The sequence below is a fragment of the Sander lucioperca genome, chromosome 19, assembly GCF_008315115.2.
Source record: "Sander lucioperca isolate FBNREF2018 chromosome 19, SLUC_FBN_1.2, whole genome shotgun sequence".
NCBI classification, from domain to species: domain Eukaryota; kingdom Metazoa; phylum Chordata; class Actinopteri; order Perciformes; family Percidae; genus Sander; species Sander lucioperca.
The window spans coordinates 18,395,046-18,417,507 of record NC_050191.1 but is presented as its reverse complement, the minus strand read 5'-3'; the positions used below and the strand labels follow the sequence as shown (position 1 = coordinate 18,417,507).

General features: G+C 40.9%; 1 protein-coding gene across 1 annotated transcript in view; it reads right to left on the bottom strand.

Moving 5' to 3' along the window:
• xkr6b (XK, Kell blood group complex subunit-related family, member 6b) overlaps positions 1 to 22,462 on the bottom strand; it is a 56,338-nt gene that overhangs the window by 8,741 nt on the left and 25,135 nt on the right. The window lies entirely within an intron of this gene.

Here is a 22,462-nt window from a genome sequence, read left to right as displayed (position 1 = left end):
GAGCGACGCTCTTCTGTGCACATAACCAATTAACACGCACAGTAGAAGACGACGAATAACTATGAGGAAAACATTTAGCGAACAGGAACAGGACACGGCAAGCTTGAAAATGCACGGTAAAAAACATCAATCCATCCAACAAAAGAAAATCAATGTGACAAAAACAAGGAAAACTGCAGTCTTGCTCGCTTTTATTCTCTCCAATCACAACTTTAACTCTTCAAACATGTTAACCCAGAGAGAAAATCACTGAAACCAGTATGCCAGTTATAGTGCTTTATAGTTATCTTTACACTGGATTCAGCCCTTGCATATTGGGTGGTAGCTGCAGGGCCTATTTGCCTGAGCTGGCAGAGTGGCCAAATAAATCCAGCACTTGATGTGAAGTCAGTCAACCGAGGACAAAAGTGTAGCAATGACAGAAATAGACTAGACCGTAGCACTCCCCAAAACAAATTGAGAGACAATGGATCTAAATTCAGTTTCTAAAAGTGAGACACAAATTCACTGCAGCATAGCAAACAAAAGCAGAAAATGCTTATGAGTGTTTTTCAACATAATTAGCTTCTGCATTAGCTATTGGGGAAGAGATTACTGTTTAATTTGAATTGAGGTTGAGAGCAGTGCACTGTAAAGAATGCATCATCTAGTAGGGTCTGATTGCTTTTGGTTATTGTTCTGGCTAAGATTTAAGCATTAACCACTTCCTACAATACAACTCCATAGACATTCAGCTAAATGTGATAATGGGATCGTGAAATACATCTGGTACACGTGGAAGGCCTGAGAGAGAATTGCTTCTCACTTTTTTGGTTTACTTGTGCTCACAAAATAGTGAATGATCTCGACATGCATTTGTTTTCCTGGGATCAGAAAACAATTATCTTACAACCACGAGAAAATGTACATAACATTATTTCGTTATGATACGTGCTCTGATCTCGAGAAAATGGATTCATGGGTGTTGTTTTTGCAGAATTTTGCAGAGGATTTGTGATCACTAAATAATGATTTCATGGCCAAAAAAACTGAATGTTCTAGTGAGAGATCATACAAAAAAAGATGTATAAATGTGACATTTATAAGGAAATATGACACATCTGAGCACAAACTAGGAAACTAAACCGGATTGGTCTTTTTTTTTTTTTTCCACAACAAAGCTCCCTCTGCTTTTCTGACAAAATGTTGGCAAACCTCTATGTGGTCCTCTTAGTCAGTCAGTCAATTAGCTAACCTGGAAAGACAGACAGAGTTCCCCTCAAGGTGTGAAAGAAACTGGAGAAATGGAACAAAAACTTCCACACACAGCAACTGTAGCCACAACATTAGTGTGACACTTGATGACTCATGTATAGATGTGGCAGACAAATATGCAGTGAATCATTCTAGCCAAAATTCACAAGTTTTGTTATACCATGTAGCGCCAACATATTGTATACAGTTATTATCCACACTTTACTGTAACAAAATATACATATATAATATCTGTTCGGGCATCCTCTACCCACTGAGCCAAGGCTGCTAACGCATGGTGTAATTAAAAACAGAGAAAGGTGTGGGTGAGCGAGGGAATTTAGGAGCACAGGGATGGTGGTCTTTCTCAGGACAGTGGACAAGGGGGGACAAGAGAGGGGGGGGGAAAATGGACAAAAGTTTTTCGGGATCAATAGCTCTGGGCTGTAAGAGGCACCATTATATCCAGAGGTAAAGGCTGGCATTCCATGACATTTTCAGTTGCACTGGTAAATGTCAGATGGAGCAAGTCAACCTCTCTCCCTCACTAATGACATGCCACAGAGACCTACACAGGCCTTTTGTCTCCATCCCCCAATTTCCATTAGTCTGTGTGTTCCACTGATATGTCTCACTGGTCTGTAGTGCCTCCGTCAGGAACAGTAATCTTCATGAAAAAACAGGTCTCTACAGCCATGTTAGCAGCTCTGTGAGGCTGTACTGGAGCACAGCGGTGCTTTGAGCTAAATCCTAATGGCAGCCTGCTACAATGCTCACAATGGCAAAGCTAACATGTTTAACAGGTGTAAAGTACAGCTGAGGCTGATATGTCATTAGTTTTGCAGGTATTTAGTCATAAACTGAAGTATTGGACAAATTAAAATTTGCGATAGATGAAAAGTTGTTAAATTCATCTGGTAGCCTATTTCATTGGAATGGATCTAACAGTTGTTGAGACATCTAACTTAGAACCACAAATGCAAAAGTCATAGTGGCACTAAAGTAAAAGTTGTAGGATCACCAAAGTCATTAGGATACATCCTCTGGGAGCCATGGATGTTTGTACAGAATGTTGCACCATCCATCCAGTAGATGTATGTAGATTGGGATGAGCCATGCCGCTAACATGGCTAACAGAAATGTAATCGTCGTGGTCAATATAACAAGGTACAGATATCTGGTTTGATATTTCTTCACCACTGTCTTAGGATCTGCAGTGGTGCTCACTTGTCTTTTGTTTAGCATCAATGCTATGGCCTATCATTCATTTTAAACTGTATGTGCAAGAATTCACACTTCAAGCACAAAAAACTTACTGTGCACATTTACATCCACAACTTTCCTCTCTGCTAGTAAATGTTATTAGTTTATATTCCCTTGGTTTCAGCACAAAAAAACTTGTACAGTTGAACACTTTGGGATTCACGGCTGTCAGAAAAATCGGAACTCACTCCATTACGTCTCCAACACACACAGCGCATGCCTTTGCAAGAATCTCAGACACATCCACCGATTGTGATACACACTGTTAACACTCCCACTGTGCCTTTTTTACATGTAGTAACACAAATGGCTCTCTAAAAATAAGCACACACAAACACACACACACATGCACAAACATACTTGTCAACGCTGTAGGTAATAGGGGATTTCCTTTCTGTTCCAGACACATTTGTTAGATGGATCTCTCTCTGTCTTCCTCCCCTCGCCTCCCGCCCTCGAGACACTTAGGCTTCGGCCCATGCTTCCCCCCCTCACCGCCCACCCCACTTTCCTTTTAGCTCCATAGCTCCTCTACAGGGCTCCTCATGAATTATTTGTGGCAAGATCATAGCGATCGTTCATGGCTCGTTTAGCAGCATACGCATGGCCTAACAGCTAGACGCTGTGCCCGGGTCATGTTCCAAGCTCAGTGGTCTGCCATTGCTGTCGAAACACAGGCAACCATTACCACCATTACCCAACCCCCCACCCCCCGATTGACGATTCAAAGGTAGATGTTGCTGCAAGATACATGAAACTGTAGGTTTGCATGAGTAGACATTTTGAGATCTGAAAATGAGCCAGTGAGGGACAGGTGGAAACACACACACACACACACACACACACACACACACACACACACACCATGTGGATGACTTGGCCATGTTGTCCCTCCCTTGTCCCAAAGAAAATTGACCGATGACTCATCCAAACACCGTTACACTAATCCTTTGAGTGGGTGGTTAGAAGTATCTCTCACACACACACACACAAATACAAACCTAGCCAAGTTTAACAGCATCTGTTTTCTAAATCATGCTAGTGGGAAGGCTAAGCAGCTCAGACTGCATTTATATCTTGTCATAAGCTGATTCATAAGAAGATCACAAGTACCATTAGAGCAGCATGAAGCAGAGCTTATGCATTGTCTGTTAACAGGTGGAATCCGGCAGACTGCTAAGCACGAGGGACACATAACATACATAAGGCCTGGGGGTTTATGAAAAAGTGTGTGTGTGTGTGTGTGTGTATAAGGTGCAGGCAATGCCAGCTGCAATGAGTCACACCCTGAGTCACTCCAAGGGGCCGCACATTGACTCTCAATAAGGTTTGAACCTCCTTTATCAGGGAGATTTAAATTTCTCTCCTGCTTTTGCTCGGTATCTTTGCTTCTCTGTGTCTTTCTCTCCCGAACACCCCGCCTCGCTTCCAGGACAGAATTCAATTTCTGTGTGCGGAAATTTTTCTTCTTCTTCGATACTGATTTTTTTTCTCGGAGGAAAGCGGTGGAGGGTGTGGGAATGGGGTAGCAGTTACAGCAGCTACTGATTCATGGCTGTTCTGTTTCCTCTCTACATGTACTGTTTGGCTCTGTCTCCACCCTTTTGGTGCTTTTGCATCTCATTGACCAGTAAGATTATATCAGCAATTCTGTCCATCATGAATACAACTTTAGAAAACCCTGTCATGTTCTTTATTTCTGTTGTCTGTTTCCATCCACCATTTGAAAAAAAATATTGCCCTTTGCAAGATGCTGACATGAAAGTACAGACTCACTGCACAACTGGAGTAACAATTAGTGTGAGGACTGAAAAATTGAAAAGAGTTGCAAACCATTCTAAGATGCATTACTAGAAACTTAATGTACCTGCATATTAATGCTTGCAACGATTAGTCAATTTAATAAGTTAATTGACCGAAAATTAATCTGCAACTACTGTAATAATCGATTCATTGTCAAACATTTGATGTTTCAAGCTTCTTAAATTCGAGAATTTACTGCTTTTCCTTGTTTCGCATTGTAGTAAATTGAATATGTTGGGGTTTTGGGACTGTTGAAGTAATTCGAAAACGTCATTGGCTGTAGGAAATTGTAATGGATAATTTTCTAAACTGTTTCAGGCTCGGGCGTAAATCCCAGGGGGGTCGGAGGGGTCAGGACCCCCCCCCCCCATCTAAGGGTTGTCCCCCCCTAGAAATATCATTAAAACAATGCTGTGTATTGTAAATAACATAATGATGTTTACTTAAAATATCTGTGTAAGTAGTTAAACAATACAAACCCCAAAAAAATGCTTTTTAAGTTTAGAAACAGTTTGAGTCCCCCCTCCCTTGCCTCACAGTGGTTTGGTCCACTGCATGCCGTACTTAGGATCTGCACTAGACTCACAGTCACATCGGGTAGTGACAGGTATGTAGTAAGTAGGTGGTTCAAGGCTATTTTATTCACATTAAACATCGAATGAAGTTTTTCTTTTCTCAAATAGAAATTATGCTGAGTAATTAATGAATTAGTCATGACAAAATGTTCGCTATGTTAGTGTAATATAATGTAGCCTAGCTTGTATAATAGCTTGTTGTATAGAAATGCACCCACTACAACTAACGTTACCACGGCGATAAGCCTAACGTTAAAGTGCCCATATTATGAAAAAATCACTTTTTCTGGGATTTGGGGTGTTATGTTGTGTCTCTGGTGCTTCCACACACATACAAACTTTGAAAAAAATCCATCCATGCTGTTTAGAGTGAGATACAGTTTCTGAATGTGTCCTGCCTTCAGTCTCTGGGTGAGCTGTTCAAAATCGGCACGGCTTGTGACGTCACAAGCCGAAACGAGCAGGCTAACCGCAACCATTAGCTCGTAGTGTTAGCATGCTAACGCTATGGCTAACGCTAGCATGCTAACGCTAGCATGCTACCTCGTTCTCAATAGCAAAGCACTGCTACAACACACAAGTTCACCATAATCTACAAAAGAACTACTTACATGTGCGCCCTCATTTAGAAGTCTCCCAGCTAATCCTGCCTTGTAACTGACCGAAGTTGTAGAAACAGCCTTTCTTTTACTGTCTATGGAGCTAGCTAGCTGACATGATCTACATCTGAGCTACTGAGCATGTGCAGTGCAATCAAAGATAGTACAGAAGAAGAAGAAGAAAAGAGGTCTCACTCTGTAGCTAAAACAGAGACCAGGTGAAAAGAGGATCTGCAGCAGTGAGAGAGAGCGGTGCAGTACAACAAAAATATGGTGTTTTTTGAAAATTAAACCATGTAAACCTATTCTGGTACAACCTTAAAATACAATTATGAACCTGAAAATGAGCATAATATGGCTGCTTTAATGTGTGTGAACTGATATTAGGGTTAATATTGAAGATCTACAGTTGTGTTTTGCTCAATATGAAGTTAAGTGGCTGATCAGTTAAATATATATCTTAGAAACCTAATATTTATGTGGAGGACGCAAGAACAGTTCATATTTATAATATGACCGTGTGGTGAACCTATGAAACTAACTCATATTTAGACATCTGACGTTAAAGATTTGTGTTGTTGTTGCTCAGATAAAATGACAGAGAAAAGAAAAACAGGCATAAGATCCTTTTTCAGTAGGCTTACACTAAAACACCAAGTAAGTACATTAAGTCCTCATATCAAGACAATTTGGTGCAAGAATGGGTGCTTATGGAAATAATAACGTCACTATGTCACTGGCAAAGGAGACAGAAAGAACTGAGGAACAGGGAGACCAGGGACAGTCAGGTGGAGAGTCTCAGGTAAGTGTGTTGAGCTTAGTTCATATTTTTGGAGGTGTGTGGCTGTCAGGGTGAGCAGATGAGCTTTACCAGTGGCTCACTAATTTACATTATGATCAGCTAATTTAACAAGTGTACAAAAGCATTGTATTTCTTTTATATGGGGACACTTTTTGAAAATAAGTCATTATGTTTTAAGATATTTTTGTGGCTTGATTGTAAACAACTTAAAATAAATACATGGTTTTAAAGAAGAATATTTTGGTCAGTTTAGTCAGCTTTTTTATTCAATCAAGAGAAACGCTGAAAAGAAGGATAATGGTACAGTCTCCATGCTACACTAATGATGGTATTAAGGCTTTCCTCTGTGAACACATGTCCTCTACGAGTATAATTGGCTGTATTATTTGTGTCCCCTTCAAAAATTGCTCTTCCGAAATTTTGTTTATGGTCCCCCCCTACTGTTAGATCAGATTTACGCCCATGGTTTCAGGTGTTTTATAGACGATTAATTGAGAAAAAAATATTGACATATTAATCAACAATGAAAACAATCATCCCCACTGCATATTGATCTGGGATCTCTGATCAGAAGATTTCTCACGCCTTTTGGTTGTTCCTGAGTTTCCCTTTTTACATGAAATCCCCCTATTCAAATATCTCCAATCTAGTGGGTTATCCATGTCCATAACTTTCTAGGATTCTAGTGTGTAACTGTTAGTGTAAAGTGTGGAAAAGTGACACGATAAAGATCAATTTATTTCTCAATTCTTCCCTCTAGGTCTGCACTCTAGTCCTCTGCCTGTCTAAAGGAGTCAGTATGCTTTAAACAGAGCAGGTGGCCAGGTGTGCAGGATTAAAAGTTTGCAGGATTTAAACTTTTCTTTCTCGCCTTTTGGCAGCTCTAAATTTAAGTTATCCTTCTTTTACTTGAAAATACCAGAATTATGAAGTAGCAATCATACTCACTTAGAACAAAAAACACACAATATTGGCCTCTTTTATAATGCTAAGCCTTTATAAACTGCATTTGTGTGAAGCAAAACATGTTGTGGCTTTCAAAGTACAGTATGTATGGGACAGATTCTGTAACCTCACTGGGATGGTAGCAATGGTAACACACATATCGCTGTCTATAGCTAAATTAGTAGTATTTAGAAAGTCATCTTTTCCCTCAGCCATAGTGAGGTCAGCAGTACGGGTCAGCTATAGAAAAGCTGGTAGGGATTCACTGTCTTGCTCAAGGACACTTCAGCAGGCCGTCTCACAAATCTGCCATTCTTTTGCCATTTCCACTGAATGAAAGTATCACAGCTCCAGCGGGAATTTAACAGTGATGTCAGTGTTGTGTTAATCATCATTCACAAATTTGTACAGCGCCAAAGAAAACTGTTAAAGCAAACATCTCTTCAACTCAGCATCTTAGCTTTTATAGGAGAGGAATAGGTAATAAAAATGTAACATAGTATGAAAAAATGCTTAAGTTTATGTATGTCAAGACAAGGGATTTTTGCACCAAGCAAAAACACTTTGTGGCTCAATGGGCTTCCCCTTTAACAGTGTACCACTGATCCTACATCAAATATGTCTTTATCCTCCTTATGGCGGTGAAGAGCCCTGGATGAAAGGCTGGCTGAGTTGGGATCTGAGTCCCACAGGCAAGTCAGATACACTCACATACAAACACACAAAGGTCTGTGACCAGTGCCTTTGGGCAATTGCTACGCCGAGAGCTGCTGGAATGTTGAATGGAGACCAGGTTGACATGATGCGAGCTGAAAGCGATGGGGAAGCCGAGATGAGAGACGCTGTGTCAAGTCTGCTCCACCCTATCAGTTCTTGTAGTGTGTACTGGTTAACCACTTCCGACGTCTTGACTAAATATTATCACTGTAATTATAACACGTCATACACATACATAATTTCTTGTAGTCTATTCGAAGAAGTGATTTGTTTACTTATATTTATTTAACTTTTATTTCTTTGGAAATCATCGAGGAATGATGGGCATTTTTTACAGAAAACAGAGCATGTTGCAGTAGGCAAAGCACAGGTGTAAACACTTCAATTAATAATGGCTGAATTCCATTTAGCTGCTTTGGTTTCAGGGCCCTGGTATTGTGTATGCTGTCTCACTGTCACACAGTCATGGCTTGCTGGAACACTTGAATAAAACAGAGCCATTGTTAATGTTATTATTAACACCATATGCTTGACTATAACAAGTCAAAATGTCTGCTGTGATATAGGCCTATAGAAGGAACTGAACTAATTTCAGTTAATCAGAATAGGTTTTATTCAGATGGGCTTAATCTTGAAATTGAAGAAAAGGCAGGCGTTGTCTACGTCAAATCGTATCAATCGTCAAATCATTGTTTTGTTTTTTTAGCTAAGTGGGAGAAACCATTCACGTCAGCCTCCGAGTTGCGATTCCGCGTCCGAGATATTCACCTTATTCAGACCCGCCCATTTATAAAATGTCTTGTCCTCCGCTTTGTCTTTAAACTTCCGGTCGGCTAGCTACGGCTAGTTAGGTACGTTGAAAAACCTGGCGAATTAGGATGGAGAGGCTAACGTGGGAAGAGACGAAAAGTAACATTAAAAGGTCGGATGGAGGGATTATACTTCGCCACCCGAGGCTAATGAACTCCACCGAGTGGGTAGATGACATGTGGCGGTGGCCTCAGGTGTCATATGGGGATATTTTTTATTATTTAGTGCTATCGATGGGGCGGCTATGAAGAATTATAAGAGCATGGAGGCTTATCAATATCTAAAAATGAATGAGTGAAAAATCAAAAGAACAGACATAGGGCTTTTTCTGAGGTTTCTTCAAGTTTAGCGCCTTCAGCCACATACGCCGGTCCTCATCGCTGGATGGCAGAGGATAAAGATTAAAAGCTGTCCGACAACATTCTGCCCTGGTTTTCCCATGGACAACACAGTATTGTTGCAAGGATACCCGTCTTTTAATCCAATTGTTATGACAGCCCCGCACTGAACACATAATGCTGGACATCTTCACTAAAATAGCTAATGTGCCAGTGTACTGCAATGGACAGAGTTGCTCAACCGGAAGTTCGAAGACAAAACGGAACAATCATGGTGCCCCCCTTGCTGACGCGCGGTATAAGGTGAATTGGAAGCTACGATATTTGCTACTTGTTGAAAAGAACTACAAAAGTGTCATCAAACCTATGGAAATTGGATGCAAGCCACCATTGCTAGCAGTTGCAGAATAAAAGGCAATTTTAACATTAATACAATCACTTCAGCTCATTTACAAAAAGCTATACACTGCTTTGTTGTATTGTAGTATATGACCATTCTATAACTTTCTATAAACTTTGCTTAAAGGTTTGTTATAAGGGAGTCCTATGAACTTTACTCTACATTTACTGAGAACATCTGGAAATTGTTAACATGAGTAGGGGTCCCCCTAAGACAGAAGATACCTTTTTTGGAGTTGTGCCAGATAACAGGCATCGATTGGTCAGTTACCCATCCAATGGTATACTTAGAAAATTACGCCCTATATTGATACAATGCATAGGATATATATGTTGTTCACACAAAGAAAAGTTAGAACGACTTTTTGGAAGAATTTGGGTTGGTCGTTCTCCAAGCTCTCAGGAGTTTGTAAAAACGATGCTGAATCTTTGCTTGTAATAAACTTTTTATAATCAAGAACAGTGTCGGCGGATTCCTCTTCATACAGCATCACAGCATTACTATTTAAGACACCACAGTATCTTGGATGTACAGTATCTGGTTACACTTGCTAATGCTATTATGTAACACAACAAAAGTAACTAATTTCAGCTATTCAAAAATGATTTGACTAAGGCTAGCAGTGGGGGTAACCATCTTGGAATAATATGTCAACACTCCCAAAACGAAATAACAAGAGGTTTGGTTGTTTTTCCCATTTCTTCTACATTGTGTAGCACTAAAACTATTATCGTTTGACAAAACAAATGTTGGGCGGCAATCTGTAACATGTTTCCGCTATTACCTACATGTACAGAAAACTGGACAATGAATGCACTTAAGTACTAAAAGCTGTCCTTATCAAGCTTATCAAGGTATATACAGTATTAACTTCAGAGAAGGTTATATGCAAGACTTTGAAGGTAAAACTAAATGACATTAGCTTGTTGGCATCTAGTGAACTTTACCAGGTCAGTTAACCTTATGTTAGTCTGGCTCAACGGAAGTACATTTCCAGGATAAAACCAGATGTTAGGCTTTGCCCCTCACCTTCCGCTCTCTGTTAGTTGCCGTTCTCCAAAACCCTTCGCTGTAGGAAACAACAACAACCTTCGAGCAAGCAAGCTACACTCTGAAAATGGCATGTTTTGAAGAAAATGTGGATATTGCAATAAGGCAGCCCTGCTTGGTTCTTACAAGGAATATGTTTGCGGCATTTACTATCTAACTGGAACGTTTTGGGACCGATTGGCGGGGATTGCTATGGATGAAGTACACACTGTGATACTCTGGTAAGAGCAAATTATGTTAAACAACGTATCCGGCTAATTTAAATAGCTCACGTTACTTTCTTGTGTGAACAGTTAACTTTGCGCTGCCCAAGACAATTATGATTGGTTTAAAGAAATGCAAAACAACCCAGAGCGTTTTCTTCTCCTATCCTAGAATGACGTGTAAAAAAACATTCTGTATCTGTGCACAGAGCACAAACACTGACCCCCTGCACGTTTAGTAGGTCGCCTCTCTTTCTCTTTTCCTCTGTGCACAGCCAGTCGTTTGTCACCATTAGCAATGGCCCTCAGGTACCCCAACTCATTGCACTGTGATCACGTGACATTGTTCCACTACTAAGACAACTGGGAAGCAGTGAGAAGAGGGTAAAAAGAAATAGAGAGCATACGATGATAGTGGACGAGGGAGGAGGAGAAGAAAGAGGAGGAATAGAAAGCATAAGAGAAAGTAAAGAAGAAGAGGAGTGGACAATGTAAACACTAAAGAAAGTAAAGTCACATGATCAAGGCCTCTCTGCCTTTAGATGGACGCCAGCCAGAGATTCAGGCTGATCTAAGATAATTTGGAGTCATTCTCCAATAATGGACTAAAGCATGATGCGGATAAGAAGATGCAGATTCTGTATCAGTGCTAAAGAGAAAGGTTGTTGCCTTTCAGACACAGAATGCTATTGATCACTTCAGCTGCCTGGGCATTAGCACCTATCAACAGTGATGGGGCTGCACTCTCCAATATCCAGATGGGTAATCAAATGCAGGACAGGCTTAATTAAATGATTGATTTGATTCAACAGTTACAATTAAAACTACATAATGTGCCTCTGACCAACAGATTACACAAATATACACTAAACCTGAAGTTACCTTAGCCTGAACTCAAAATCTAAGATAATTAAGAGGTAGATCTAGCTATGGACCAGATGTCACCTGGTTTTGCACATCTAAATCTATTTTCAATGAGAGAACATGAAGTCTAGCACAGAAAGATGCATGCAAAACTGCAGATATACTGTAAAAAAACACTTTTAACAAACAAATGATAACTTCCATTAACAATGAATCTGCTGAATATTGTTTTGATAAATCAATAGATTTTTTTGGTCTATAAAAATACTCATAACAGTTTGCTAAACCACTGGGTGATGTCTTGAAAATGTTTTGTTTTGTCTGACAATCAGTCCAACACCTACAAATATTCAGTTTAATAACACGTGAAAATAAAGCAGCAAATCCTTACAATGGAGAAGCTAACTAGGAAATATTTAGCATTTTGTCTAAAAAATGAATTGATTATTAAAATAGTTGCAGATTAATTGACAGACTGAATTGTTTCAGCACTAAAACACAGAAAGTGAAATGTTACTTGATGTAAAATGAACAATTCAAAATGTTTCTCACCCACTGCATGCTGGGATAACCTTCACTCTCGTATTCATTCCTTTTGATGTGAGTTTTTTCGAGGAATTGGCGGGCAATAGCTTTTTGATTTGTTTTTTTAAAGGTTAAAGTGTCAGTTGCAGTGATATTTCTAAATTACATTCTCAAACACACAGCACATTATATCAAATGTACTGTAGACATTTTACCAGAGGCACACACACACACACACACACACACACACACACACACACACACACACACACACACACACAGGTTGTTATGACTTCCCCTGCCACTGAAACAAATTGGACTGAATTAGCCTAAATATTAGGATAGGTGATTATTACATGAACAGCAATTTATTACTCTGTGGCCTTCTGCTTCCTAAAATGCTTTCTTTGGAGGGAAATACGCTGATAGCCTGAAGTAGCATCCTCTGTCTCTCTCCCTTTCCTTGCTATCTGTCTATCACCCTCCGTCTCCCCACCCCTCCTGCACTGTTTTTGTGGCTGCTCTTCAACTCAGAGTAAGGGCCAGATTACATACGGATTATGAAGAAAAGGCTTGACCCACTTGCTTTTCAAAGAGCACCAAACCAAAAAGGGCTGTGGAGGCTGGCTTCCATTCAGTGTCAGCACTTCTGTTGTACTACGAGACACTTGAAGCTCATGTTTATTGCTCTTAAGACTACAATTAGCAGGGCTGGCTTATGGTGTTAAAATGCTTTCCTGATTTACCGACCGATTGAAAGTTATCTGTGTAAATCTCCTTTGTGCCTGTGAGTTTTTAGCGCCACTATAATAGCGCCTAAAAATACATAATCACCTCACTGCATTTTTTTTCTTCAAGGTTTGATAGGCTTGCATGCAGGTTAGGTGGCATTATGCATTTTTCAAGCCCAGAAGATAACACAAGAATAGAGGCGAGAGCCAAGTCAGCATACAAGAAGGAAAAGAGGGTGGGGCGGGTGGGGGTGGGAGGGTGAGGCAGAGATAGAGAAGGGAGACAGTGGAGATAACTGCCAAGAAAGTGAAGGAGAGCAGGCGAGAGGAGGAGAGAATAGAGAGAAGTGACAGTGTGATGTAGTGACAGAGGAAGTGGAAGGAGGCGAGAGGCAGCGAAAGTGGCAAGACAAAGACACAAGGAAAAGCTACTAGAGGTATAAAAGAACCTGGGGAGTGAGAGGCGAGTGAGGGAAGGGAAGTGAGAGAGAATGAAACCCAGGAGGTAAACTAATCACCGAGCACGCAATGCAATTTTCTGGCTCTGTGCCTCCACTCCACCACACTCCTCCCTCCTTCGAACACCGCTCCCTTCCTCCCACCATGCACCCCTCCCCTCCTCTTCTCGGTGGCTCTTTTTACTATTCCGCTCACACACACTGTCTCTTGCTCCTCTCCTCTATCTATCAGGCTGTACCATATTGGTGCTCCCCTCCCCTCACTATTACTGCCCAGTAATCCCCGCTGGCTCCCAAAAATGGATTGAGCCACTCTGAACATCAGCAATCAAAAAAATATTCTGTAGATGAAGGAAAAGAGCATTTTTATTCTTATCATTTAGTGCTTGATGTTTCTTCAGGTGTTGTTATATTACTGTATATCTTTTATGATGGGGTGACAAAGTGAATGATGGGAAAATACAGTCAAAAAGGATATTAAACAGAATCGTTTGCATCTGTGCATGCGTGTGCGTACTGTGCCTTTCCCCCGAGGTGACGGCATTTAGGAAACATTTGATAACGCTGCAGTAAAGGTTTGAAAGTGTGTTCAGTCTCTCTCCCGAGAGCGTCGGCGGCGCCTGCCTGCCTCGCTGTTTTGCAGCCCCTTGATGATGATGATAGATGTTCGCTCCAGACATGCAAATAAAGGAGGCGGCTCCCTAGAACTGTGCACATGCTCTCACTCACAAACGCACGCACACACCAGCACATGTGTATGTTTGACTATGATCAAGTCATCCATTGATATATTAATCTTCCTCTTTAGGGAATATACCCCTGGGAAAATGTGGAAAGCTCCCACACACAGCAGCTTCAACACTGCCCTATTTTCACACTGCGCACTGACTGGAGAGGAAGATTTGTCACATGGCGTGCTAATTTGAAAGATAGGAGCTCTTCTCCTCTAAGAGGAAGGAGTGAATGTATCAGAAGAAAGCGAGCTAGCTCATTATTGACATGCGGTATATGTCACGCCATCCATCATAAGTGACACTGCTGTCGCTATTGATGCTTTTCACACACACACACACACACACACACACACACACAGTAAAACAGTGAAACACAGTGAAACACAGGGACAGACTAAAGATCAATTTCAATAAGCTTATCAAATTTTCAATCTTACACAAAAGTATCAGAGTGCACAATCTCTCTGTTATCAACGCAACACACACGCAATCACGCATGCATGCACACACACATACACACACACATATAAAATGTGTGCACAAAAGCAACCGTATTAGGCTTTAGCACAGACCAACATGTCAATTCCCAAAGCATGTCATGAATACGACTGCTGTGCTGAATACACATAAAACACCTTTACTAAAAACACTTGCACACAAACGTCTTTCCCATTCAAATAAAACAAATGACATACACACACATGTGCGCACACACACACACACACATATACAATCACATTTTTACACTAGGCTTCACATCATCAGACAGTGTCACTATGGGAAAGCCCTGATTCCCTTGCTAACCTGAGGGGATCCAATGACACAAAGCATATGTGTGAGCCCCCAACTGCGAGTAACTGACAGGCCCACTGAGCAAAACCTGTTGTGACAGATCAAAATGTCAGCCTGGCAGGCGCAGGGAGTTAGAGACAGACATAGAGAAGAGAAAGCACATTAAGTGGCCACCATAACAACTAATCCAGAGCTACTTTAGCTCTGTGCAAGGTACTTTAAGGTCACAGACACGCACTAGTGCAGTATAGGGCTGAGAGATATAGTTACTGAACTTGAGGAAAAAAATTAGGAGTCATCATAGTTTGCTTGAGGAACACACCCACCCTCACACACACACACACACACACACACACACACACACACACACACACACACAAAGCTGTGGTGGAAAGAAATATCTCTCCTGCCCATTACAGCATTTTCAACCCCATAAACAGCTTCCTCCCATCACCCAAACACCGGCAAACACAATATGATATAAATCCTCTGAGACAGCAGCCTGGATTCATGGTGTCAGCTTTTCCAACTCACACACACACACACACACACACACACACACACACACACACACACACACACACACATACACACACAAACATACAGCACACGCAGACACAACACACATGTACAGCTAGGATGAGAACTCCTGGGTCTGCTCTACCTTTCTGGGCTGGGGGATGGTTAGATGGAGGATGGAAGGAAAAAGGAAAAAGGGATATGGGGGAGGTGTGGGGGGGGGGGGGGGGGCAATCGATAGAGGTATCCTGGGAACCCTTCCTTTCTTACATGAATCTATGCAGGGAAGATCAGATGCTGACAGGGCAAAGCCCACCAGGCTCTGGATCATGGCCTCTGCCCTGTTTGAGGGGACTTCATCAGTGCAAGGAGGAGTAAATGATTGGCTGTTTGAGCAGACACAAACATAATTCATGCATTCATGTATCATAGCAGCTAAGCTATATCTCCTTTGCTGTGCCTCAGGGTAAAAGGAAAGGGCTGTGATGTGTGATAAGATACACCGTGTATTGAAAAGACAGTATGTATGTATGATGTACTGACAACCTGACAGGAGCGATGTGTGTGTTTTCATAGAATAGTTTAAAGATAGTAGTGTAATCTTAACAGGATGTAAAAAAATAGGCCTATACACTGTCTGGGGGCGACCTCTAGCTCACCTGGTAGAGTGTGCGCCCCATGTAGGCTGAGTCCTTTGCAGCCGCCTGGGTTCGAATCTGACCTGCAGCCCTTTGTCATCTCCTCTCTCTTTAAGCAAGATTCAATCATCAAAACATCACTGGCACTCTTTAGACCTCACCGGAAAAAACATCAGTCAGAAGACACCAGAAACACCTCACAACATCCATGCTTTCTGGCTCTCTACCAGGGGTGTTTCTAGGACTTGAGGAGTTTCGGGGCTTAGCCCAGACCCATTTAAATAAACTGAATGCAATGCAAAACTGCGATTGGCTTGCCCAGCTTGTTAATAGCCAGTGTATGTTCATTTTAGCTTCCAGTTTGTAGATGTAAGTAAGATGGCACCAACATTTGGCCTAATCATAACTGGCCTGGCAACCAAGGCCAAGGTTTTGTTTCCAGATTTGTGTGTTGACTTATCATGCGGAGGGTCTGGGGGTGAATTTTTTTAGCATTAAACACTTAATTTCCTGCATTCTGGTGAATTTTTATGCACCTATTTCTACCTTTTTCTGAATCAATATGCTGGAAATATCTTTATGTAAAGGGAAACATAGATTACAATCCAAATATAAAACATAATGGAATATATTGCAGTAAGGCTCTCAGGCATTCTGTATTGTTTTCAACTATTTATTCTCCTTTGGATTGACTTTTCTAATTATATCTGAGTCAGCACACATGTAGCTTAGGCATAATTTACTCTTCCCTTCTCTTTTGCATCTTTTGTTGGGGAAGTAGGCTAACCTCCTTAAATGTGCATATGACAATTATTCACCTCAATGATACATTAATTCATTTTAATTTATTAATAAACCCCTGGACTGTAATATTTCAGATGTTTGAGTAAGATTTCTGCCCATGTCCAAAACTTTGTGCACATTCAAGATATAACTCATCCCATCTGTGTTCTCTGAGATCTCTGAGGTTGTGATATTTTGAGAAAAATAAAGTTTAGAAGTTTTAGAATAAAGTCACTATATTTCAGAAAATAATCTACCTGCACCATAGTCTGCTGTGCAATACGTGATTGCTCGATCTCAGACCGTCTGACAGACACAGAGCCCTGTTTGAGACTCTGGTCTCTGAATGAACGTTTAGGGAAGTTGCTGAAAACCGAAACTACTGCAGAAATACACGGAGCACAAACGCGACACATCTGCCACAGCATGTCGACAGCAGAACGCGTCCTTTATAAACCTGAAGCTGCACAGCTTTTTACAGCGAGAGTGGACACTAAAGCGACGGACAGGTCTGCTTCAGAGCTCCGTGTGTTTGAGTCTGAACCATAGACTGTAAACGTCACGTCACAGGAACTTCAAACTAATTATTAGTATTGCGCTCCTAAACTTTGTGTTAATGGCATCAATGCATCAGACTGATGTATGCAGTATGTGCAAAGCCAAAGCACAATGAAATAAGGCAACTTATGATTTCGGGGGTTTACATAGGCTATTTGTCAGTCAACCTTCAAAATACATTCGGGGCTACACACAAAACATTCAGGCTAAAGCCCCGGCAAAATCGGCTGACGTCGCCTCTGCTCTCTACTCTCATGTCTGTCCGTTAAATGTGAAGCTACAGCCAGTAGTCAGTTAGCTTAGCGTAGCTTAGCATAAAGAGTCACTGCTCCCGGCCTAGAAATAGTCTAGCGCTTAACTAAAAACACAACTTGGTGATTTTACGCTTCGCTTTTTATACAGAATGAACGAACAAGCTAATTAGTGAGCTTCATAGGTGCTGGTAGGTGAATTACCTTCAGACAGAGCCAGGCTAGCTTTCTGCTTTCTCCCCCTGTTGCCAGACTTTATGCTAAGCTAAGCAAACTGCCTCCTAACTGTAACTTCATAGCTTCATCTTTAAGCTGTCATTAAGTTCAAAATTTATAGTCAATTTAAACGTGTGTTGTAATTTTTTTGCCAGTTATTGTTGTTATCAGTCTGAACAGATGCTTTTTATTTTTATTTATGTCTAAACCTCCTAAACCTGGCTATTATCCAATCGTAACTGAGGATTTCAGAGTGGCACCTAATCTGTTTTGTGGGATGACAAAGACCACCCCTTGCCATCTCCTAGACAGACCTCTGCATGAGTCACCTAGTTTTCTAACTGCAGTCCGGTTAAGTGGAAAGCTTTAAATAGAGTTAAATATTTTGTTCAGCTATTGTATTACAGTATCACTATAGTTTCACTGATTCCAAATTATGCATACCTCCCTACCTAAAAGAACTAGTAGCTACACTTGTAAACCTGAATGGAGCCATGTTTCTCTCCATTAAGGCTTGTTCCGTCATGCAACATGCTGAAACACAGTTTGGCCATTACCACTACAGTGCACTAAGTTCAGTGGGTGGACGAGAGAGATAGGAAGAAAGAAGAGAGGGTCTGTGGTTGTTAGGATGAGAGTTTAAATGATGTTGTGAGAGAGCAAGAGAGAGAGAGCGAGAGAGAGAGAGAGAGAGAGAGGGAGAGAGAGAGAGGGGGAGAGATGGAGAGAGGGAAAGAGAGAGAGAGAGGGGAGAGAGTACTGTCTCTCTCTGTGTGTGTGTGTGTGTGTGTGTGTGTGTGTGTGTGTGTGTGTGTGTGTGTGTGTGTGTGTGTGTTTTTGCCTGTAAATGTGGGTTGAGTAAGTGAATGAGAAGAAGCAGTAAGTAATGGTCAGAGTGGAAAAGATACATTTGATAGAACTGATTTTTTTTTTTGTATTTCTATAGCCAAAGATATACACACATCATGAAAACATTATTTGATTACATGTATTTCTTTATTTTCTGATTCTGAAAAGCTGCTGCTGTGATACTTGATAGGTGAAAAACTAAACTAAACCTTTAGTATTATAATATAAAATATACAAAACACACATGACTAAACAGAACATAAAGATGCAACACTGTGTTTTAACAATCATTTAAACCTTATTTGAATTTAATTGAGACAAAGAGACAGCGGGAGAGATGGAGAGAGAGTGAGCGATAGAGCATCAGAGAGACTCCTGGGAGTTGCTAAGTGATGGTAACTGGACTCCAACATGTTGCAGTCTGGGAAGTCTCCTGATGAATAGGAGGGAGAGAGGGCAGCGGAGGAGGGATGGGAAGGACGGCAGGAGAAAACTTAGCTGCGTAATGTACAGGCACAGGGCCAAGGCGTCCATTTCATTCACAAAACCCCTGAGCATGTCAAGGCTGAACAATCTGCCTCTACTCAGCCCAGGGGAAAAGGGCCTCCTTCTCCTTGCTCACTTTCATCCTCTTCGGTTTCTCCTCCATGTTCGGTTGTTGTTGTTTTTGTGCTATTTTTCTTTATTAGGCTTTCCCTTGCCTTTTTATTTTCCTAAAATGTTAACGTTTTTATGCAGCATCCCTATGGATGTGCCAAGACCAATCTGCCAAACCAATGTTGTTTTGGGACTCCCACACTGAGTTTATTAAAATCTTTTCCAAGTGTGAAATTAGTCATTTTGCATGGAACATATTACATTTTCTCTTTCATTTTTAAATAAAAAAATAAAAAAATATTAATTGTACTTAAAAGATTGACCATCAGCAGTCTGGGCTGTGTCACTGCTGTAGTTAGCTGAAACTAATTACTGAGGTCTGTGTGCCAACATTGCATCCCACTAAGGTTACAGCAGATTCTCAAAAATGGAAAAATGTGGTTTTAAATTTTTCATAAAAAGCATCCCATCCCACATGTAGCAGCTCAACTCACCCTGACCCTGTGGTAATTTGAGACAGAGGAGTTGCTTCAGCCTATCTGATCATCATTTTCACACACAAAAAACAGCACACACAGAAATATGTGCCTGTAGAAGGTGATCTGAAACTATAACTTAAATCACTTTGGTTGAGATAATGAAGACCTTTTATTCATAAACATAACCCACACACAGAGAAAGTGTACAGCTTGCAGCTGCCCATGCAGTGACATGTTGAACGTAACGCAATCACAGCACATGAGAGCAAACTCTTTGAAATTGCTCCTTTAAATTAAAGGGGTCCACAGCCATGATACTCACAAAAAGCAAGCATGTGTGTTTATGTACATGTCTGAGGGTGTGCATGTAGGTGTTTTTCTAAACAAATTTCTGTCCTAAGATTAATCTTATGTTGTCCTGTGTACATGTGGATGCATGTGTACTGTATATGTGGATTTTTTTTACACATGGTAAAAATGCTTCTGATCGTCTTGTAGGATAAGAAGTCATGGGTGGGTGGACAACCAACATGGCTTTCGTAAGGAAAAAATTTGCAGATTTTGTGATTCTTAAGCAGCAGCTTGGAGCATGACTTTAGGAGCAGGTGGGGAGTAAGGGAGAGAGGAAGATCTGGAGGAGGAGGAGAGGACGAGAAAGTAGGACAGAGATGTGTGGGCCTGGCTCTGGAAGGACAGTGGCTCTAATCAGGACTGAGCAGCTGCTATTACTCCAGTGCTCTCTCAGGGAGGGGAGGCAAAACCCTACTCATGCTTTAACATCAAGGAGGGAAATATAAAGCACACAGGCTCCTGTTGGAAGCTATGTAAAAAACTGGATTTTCCCCTGTTTGAGAGAATTATTTGGTAGAATTGATCTGCAGATGAAAAGGATCAAGGTGGAATTGATGAGAAACCTTCTGTGAACTTCACTCATTTGGACACTGTCTATTTCGCCCAAATAGCAGTGATTCATCGAGCTAAACCCCTCACAGAAGGCCTGTCAAGCTTTGGATGTCTCAACATGCCAAAGCTGCATGCCTGGGAGTAAGAGTGATACTCTGCATTAAATGACTTTGGGGGAACTTTTTTTTCCATTCCAAACCCAAAATCACAAGAGCAAAAATGCTCCGTCCACACAACCACGGTGTAGTATTTACCCACTGTGTGGAAGTTGGTTCTGGATGCTATCAGAGTTTAGGCTAATGTTAGCAGCTTTGTCCTGCTCATATTGGATTTGGTGAAGTATGAACTTCAGCCACCCTAGCCAACGTTGCCCGAGGTAGAGTTATGTTTGCAGACGCAACAGTCTTCATCCAAGAAGCCTTTTTTCTCTTGGAAGGTTAAAAGTGAAAACATTGTTTTAACATACAAACAAATATGTAGCTAAGCAGCCGAGTAGGCTAACGTTATAACAAAATAACAAACTGATTTTACATTTTTTTTTCTTGTAATACAAGAGCTAATTAGTTTTACTACACTGCAGTACAGTAAGAACAATGCTGTTCCTATGTTTACGTCTTGTGCTGTACATAGATCTTTTGGACTGGGATGTGCAGCTCTAGCCTCAGTTTAGCAACATATCTTGTACGCAGCCAATAAGTGCATATTATATATATAGAAACTTAGGGTTCTCATTTTAAAATGAGTCAGTCGTAAACATTAAAAAGTCAGCCAGAGACAGTGTTTTCAACCAACTCATGGAGCTAACATTAGCTTAATTAGCTAGCTAGTTAGTGCTGATAAAATCTGCTTGCCACGATCAGAAACGGTTCCTGTTTTTGTCTACTTCTGTTTGAAATGAATGTTTCAAAAATTACTACAAATTTCCAAGTGTCATATGGGCTTGAAAGACATAGCAACAGTAACCATGGGGGGCGGGGTTTGCAAACAGTCAATAAGTTGTCAAACCTAGAGCTGCGACATGAATTACATTTCCCGCAGTAGTTTAAATAAAAATGCAATTCTTGATTTTAAAAAAAGACATTGTGTCCCAACTCTCATCAAAAAGGTATTTTTCATTCAAACTTTTTCACATCAGCTTTTATACAGCACGCAAATTGTTTTTCATGCAAGTCACCAAAGCCCCAATCCCTGAAGCAGACCCTGTAGCAACAACACCCCAAAACACCTCACACTGAAATATTAAATAGCAAATGGGAAGCGACAATCTCTTGAAAACTTAGCACTTTGTAGGGAAAAACAAGCTGTTAATATCTGCACCCTGGAAGCACACAAAACTTGAAAGAGACAGACTGACAGTTACAGAGATTGAGGAACAGAGAGGAGACATTGACATCTCCCTCACTGTGGGCTAGGGCGCTCGTCTCTGACAAGGGAATGTCAATCTATATCTCAAGTGGAAAGCTGAACCTAAAGAGCTAGTGTGTTGGTACCTGTGTTCACCCAGGAAACCAAGCAGGGTGAAAATCCTACAAAACTCTTTGCTCCTCTAGCTTGCTACACTTAAAACATTTGGAGAGTGAAAGTGGTTGACCGTGAAGTTTTGAAGCCATAACATTTTTAACATGGCTGTTTTGCAAGATTTTCTTCCTACCAAGAGGAAAATACACTGTACATCCACAGGATATGTAGAGTAAATCAACATCCACACACTGTGTTCTTTAAAATACCAAAGGGTATCTACATACAATTGTGTGTCATCATTTGAAATCGTAATACAGCCATCTGTTATGTCCCAGACAACTGTTTGTATGTGTCAGACATTGAAGA